At 38.7% G+C, this 6,000-nt stretch overlaps 1 protein-coding gene across 1 annotated transcript in view; it reads left to right on the top strand.

The window, feature by feature from the left end:
- LOC122530757 (single Ig IL-1-related receptor-like) overlaps window positions 1-6,000 on the top strand; it is a 122,193-nt gene that overhangs the window by 84,279 nt on the left and 31,914 nt on the right. The window lies entirely within an intron of this gene.

The raw sequence follows: 6,000 nt of genomic DNA, 5'->3' as shown, positions 1-6,000 counted from the left end.
TTTTTTTAAAAAAAAAAAAAAAAAAAAAAAAAAATAGGTGGGAAGAAACTTTTGGCACACCCTGTATAATGCAAGAGTAATGAATTGGAACACAAGAAACAAGTTGTGAATTAGACAAGAACGATGCGGACTGTATTTGGTTTGACATTTGACTTGACCGATACAAATACCTCCTTGAAATAATCAATTGAACGAATATTGGACGTCACAGAGTCGGCTATTAGTATCTGCTGCCTCTCTCGTGCGCTTTGGCACGTAAATATTTTGTTTACTTCTGGCGTGTCTCGTCTCGTTGAACGATCTTTTCAGTATTTTTACTCGAAGATTCGGATATCCACAAGATATCACGCGTAATCGGAGAATATTCAAAATTGTTTTATTGGAAAACAAAAAAGCCTCAAAAAAAAATTTTATTCTTTATTTTTGACTTATTTCTTCACGTAGGAGATTCGGAGAAGAAAAATATCCAAAAAATATCCGTGTACAACAGCTGTGTACTACTGCTTTAAAAGTATTTTTCATAATTGAAAATATTGCTAGTTCAAGATTGATGGAGCCCTGCTGGAGCTATATTAGTAGATCGTGGATTCATTTTCATGCAAAGTCATACTTTCAAAAAATCGAAAAATTGTTCCTCGTACCAAATATTATAAAAAAAAATGCTATACTTCGAATGTACAGAGTGGTCATTAAACGACTGAATGATACAAAATAAAAATAACATTTACAAACGCATGTTTTATTAATTTTTTACTATTTAAAAATAGAATAAAATCCTACGAAAGAAGAAAATAAAAAAAGATTTAAAGTGAACAAGTTATGACTTTTTCAAACCCTCGCCGCCCTGTTTAATATTTGACATGTCGAGTGCACTGACGATGCAGTGGAGGGGGTAGCGCTAGCGAGAAGAAAGTGGGGATAACGGCTCGCGTGCCGGCAGTTAGCCATCTCCGTTTTATATCTTCCGATCTCATTGGTCCTCAAAAATTTGCGGCACATAGTTTACAATTTTTTTTTTATCAGTTCAATGTAACCCTATATCATTTACGAGCAGATATTAAAACAATTTTTTATAACGAAGCGATACACATTGATTGAGAAAAATATATTTATATCAATGCAAAAGAAACATGATAATTTCTAACGAGAACACTGAGAGGTTGTTTCTTTAGATACCAGTTTATCAATATCTGGTTTGATACAGATAATAGCAACGAGAGGATGATGATTCATGATGCTCGTCTAAAATTTTTCTTATGCTTCCAGCGGAAAGAAAAATCTGTTTGCAAATACGAGTATACTGACAGGTGGGATATCATGAACATTCGCGATTAAAATTATTCCAATTATAACAATCAAATTCTTATTCAATTATTCCAATTTGTGGTTGTACGTGGCGCGGGTCACGTGAACAGAGTCCAAAGGCCGGTAGATTCGACACGTTTGATCTATACAAAATTGCCCCTGCAGTGAGGAACAGAGCTTTGACTACGTTGGCTTGGTGCGTAGCGATACGATCGCGAGCGGTCGAGAGGGCGAATGGCGGCCGGTCGGCGGGAAACCGGGGGGTTGGTGGAAATTAATTTTCGAGCGAGTAACCCGTTGAAACTACGCTCCGTATAAATATGCATACGCGTTTAGCGTCGGCGGCGAGTCGGTCGACGAGGAAACTCAGAGAGAGAGAGAGAGAGAGAGGGAGAGAGAGAGAGAGAATTACGAGCCAATACCTCAGGGCTAAGTGCATGGAACGGTCGTGCACCGCGTACATTAACTAAACGCGTATGATCCCGCTTCGTTGCATGGGAGGAGGCGGAGGGGGAAGGGTGGTTGCTTCTCTCGATGATGCTGCTGCTGCCTCCCTGTAATGCAATTAGCTCGCGTACCGTGCGCTCTATCTCTCCCGGCTATTTCCGAACCTCTCCAGAGCTCCGCCGCGTGTCCCCTCCCCTCGCGTAAAACCAACCAGCGAAAGGTCGACGATACTCGGAACAACGAAACTTCGTCCTTGAAGAAGAGAGAGAATCGTATCATGCAATGGAATTTATTCTCGCGAATGCGTCGTAGGAAGGCTTCTTTTCTCTCTGGATAATCCGGCACAGCCACTGAGGAAACTACACGGTGTCTTATCGGACGCTGTTGTGCATGCACGTGCATAACCATACCATAATCGGCTCGAGCCAATCCTCACGTGACGTAGCGTGACCTCTGTCGAAACACCTCAGATTGTTGCCGATCGCGTCTTTCACAGTCAATTTTAAAAGTCGAACAGACTTAATTATTAAACTTCTGCAATTGAAATTTATTTTAATCCAACATGGAGGTCGCAATCAATTTTTTTTCTATAAGATCTGTAAAAAGATCATGCGCTGTTATCCTTAAGGTAATTTGTTCTATTAATTTTAAATTAAAGATCAAATTATTTTCTTTAATTTAAGTTTTCTAATTAAATTGAATAAATTCTCTCAATTAGATATTAATTTAAATTGCATGTTAAATATAAGGATAAATTAATATAAAATTCTATAGGGTCTTATCCCATAAAAAAAAAATTTCGACATCCTTATTAAAACTTCAAATTCATAATTCATATATGAGAAAATTGACACGTTCGTGTTCAATCGACCTAACTCCATTAGTCGTCCCAATCTTCCAAACTTTTGGCTCACCCTGTACATAACGCAAGAGTAATCAATTAGAACACAAGGTATTTGCCTTCCCGGAAAGTATCGGCAGATCGCCGAGTCCTCGTCCGAGGTTGGTTTCCAAGAGAAAAAAGAACGAGCTCTATGACCTCGAAAATTGCGAGTTTCTGGAAAAGAAACAAAGGTTTCTCGAGGCGATATATTGATTCTCGACACTTTCCATGGACTCGCGACGAAAGAGAACGGGGAACGTGCTCGGGGGATGCGAAAGGAGTAAAAGAGAAGAAGTAAAGAAGCAGAAGTACGAGTATTTGAATAGAGGCGCGCAATTCTGAGAAAGCCCCCGTTACGGGTCGTGAAAGGAATCGCGCGCCCTTTCTTCTTTGCCATGGTAACCGCGATTCTCGGAAGCCTCTTTTTCGAATCGCGGCCTCTGCCAACTTCGCCAAACTGCGGAAGAAACTGTCAGAGAAAATTGAGAGACACTTACCGCCACGATTATGGAACGATTATATTCCCGACGATCGTGCTCGAAGAGATCCGGAATCGACAAGCGGACGCGACCGTTTGCCGAAACGGAGATTTTATCTTCGAACGTTTGAGACGTTCGGTTGGTTATCCTGGGAAAAGAGATTCTGTTTCTCACAGCGTGGCAGTCCCATTTGGAAAACAAAAGAAGAGGTCGAGAGGACGTTAAGCGGTAAATGCGAATGTCAACAAGGAGTGGGGGAAAGGGATGGTCCGTTCGACGTGAAGATCCGTTCGCTCCCCTCGATCGGCGAGTCTGTTCCGCGTTTCTGCTTCTTTCGTTGTCCTCCTCCCCCTTGTTGTTCTTCTTCCTCTTTGGTCGGGTCTCAAAGTGCAGACGACCAAATTTGACGATGACAAAGACGACGATCTTTTCTCCTGCTTTTTCGTTCCTTCCGCTTTTAAAAGTGAAGTACAAAGTATAGGGTGGCCACTGAAAAACTGAAGGGTTTGAAAAAGTCGTAACTTGTTCGTTTTCAATCTCTTTTATTTTCTTTTGTTGTAGGTTAATCTAAAATAAATAATATTATAATAAATAATTAATATTATAATATTAATCTAAAATAAATAATATTATACTATTATAATAAATATTATAATATTATAATTAATATTATATTAATTATATTCTATATATATTCTAATCTAAAATAATTAATATTATAATTAATAATATTAATTATATTCTATATACATTCTAATCTAAAATAATTAATATTATAATTAATAATATTAATTATATTTCCAGATAAAATAATAAAAAATTTTAAAAACATGTGTTTGTAAAAGTTGTTTTTGTATCGTAGTATTTCAGTGACCACTCTGTAGAATCGGTTGTTCCTGTTTATCGCGTCTGCTCCCTTGTCGTCCAGTCCTCTATAGTGTAAGAAAATGGCGGGAAAATAATAACCTCTTTCTAAATGAAAATTTCTTACGAAAGAAATTTATTATTTGTTCGCGTCAGTGAGTCTCTTTCATGTGAAATATGATTTTGTGATTGTTTATAAAATATAAATACACTTCTAACTAACTAATATTAATACTAACTGCTACAAATTTTACACCATTTTAATCGTCGGTAGTTCTACACATACGTGCGTGTGATTCGCCCTTAAAAAAAAAAAAAAAAAAAAAAAAAACCATTATTTTAAAAAAAAAAAAAAAAGAAGCCATCTATTACAAAAAAGAGGAAGCAATTACTTTTTTCTCCAACCCAACAACATCTGGCGTCGTCGTTGATCTTCATTCCGCAACGACAACTCCGACGATCGACCGGACCAACACACCACTCTGCTCGAGTAAACTCGGCACCGTTTTGTTTTCTCTCCGTTTGTTTCGCTCGAATGGAGCTTTCGATTCGTCGAACTCGGGGGAGGAAGAAAATCGATGGCGCGTCGTCCCGTTGCTTTGTGCCCGCCTGTACAACTTGGCACTCGTTTCGAGCAATCGGTGTGTTTGCAGAGGTGCCGATTGTTGGCGGCGTTTGCGAAGGAACACGAGCGGACAACGAACGAGACAACGGGCCCGCGTTTAAAGCGGCGTTTCGTCGTGGAAACGAGCGCAATCCGGTCTCGGTCCGGTGGACGCGGTTCAACAAAACGCGGTGCTTTGTCTCCGCTCCGGTGAGAGAGGGGTTAGGTTAGGTTAGGTTCCGGTGAACCGTGCGCGTGGATAATTTGCGGGATCCCGCCGAGGGAAATGAAATTTCATAATTATTCGAGGGAACGCGGCCGGTGACGGTCTTTAGCGGCGTGGGGAGTGCGGCAAGGTCCATGGAAATGGATCGCCAGGCAAATGAAAATCGCTTTAATAACGCCACTACCGCCCTCTCTAACTGTAATTCACCCATTACGAATGGCTGCACGTTTTCGCGAAATACTTTCGTCCCCCTCTGGGGGGGATAGTCACGCGCGCCCTCTCTGGGTTTCCACCTATTGTTGAGTAATAATAATGGCGATAATTTCGCGATTCTCGCTCGGCTTACGTTGGAGATGGATCTGTTCGTGAAAGAGGTCACTTTGTTCCATTCGCAACCTAAATCTAACCCTACCTGAACTGATTTAAACCTAATTTAAAAATCTAAATCTAATTTATCTAATGTAAGAAGAAAAGCTCTTGAAAAAATCATTTTGTCCCATTCGAAACTTGAACCTAACTTAAATTTAACCCTGCTTAAACTAATCTAAATCTAATCTAAAAATCTAAATGTAATTTATCTAATCTAAGAAAGAGACCTCTTGAAAAAATCATTTTGTCTTCTTCGAAACCTAAGCCTAACCTTGAAGTAAAAAAAAAAAAAAAATGTCAACACACGGAGTTCCTAAGCGGTCACCCACGGTCTATGTACCATCCGTGCCCAGCGCTGCTTTGGTGATCAGACGAAAACCTTTGGTTTTAGATTCTTTATTACAAATAGAATTGTATACATATATAATAAAATTTAACAATAGTTTACATTAGTAGTAGTTACTTATTCTAAGCTTAACTTACTATCTAGTATTTTAAAGGCCCGTGTTCAGGTTTGATCTACTGATTGTTGTAAATATTTGCAGTTAACAGCTTCTGTTGGCTTAGAGTGGAATTAGCATGTAGGAAAACTTAAGTTGTAAAAAAAGAAAAACCTGCTTATGCTCGCCCCAACACATTTTACACGTATTTTGGCACAATTTAACATCCTCGAAACAAAATTCGTTAAAAAATCGCATTAATTGTTAATATATTGTGAATGTTTATTTCTCTTTGAAAAAAAACTAATTTTATAAAATACTATTTTATTCTGATTAACAAAAAAAAAAAAGGATACTTAATCCTAAATTATTAGCGACGTAAA

The sequence above is a fragment of the Frieseomelitta varia genome, unplaced genomic scaffold (genome assembly GCF_011392965.1).
Source record: "Frieseomelitta varia isolate USP_RPSP 00005682 unplaced genomic scaffold, Fvar_1.2 scaffold_353, whole genome shotgun sequence".
Classification (NCBI taxonomy): Eukaryota; Metazoa; Arthropoda; class Insecta; order Hymenoptera; family Apidae; genus Frieseomelitta; species Frieseomelitta varia.
The sequence above is the reverse complement of the archived record's forward strand: the minus strand, read 5'-3'. Positions and strand labels throughout refer to the sequence as shown.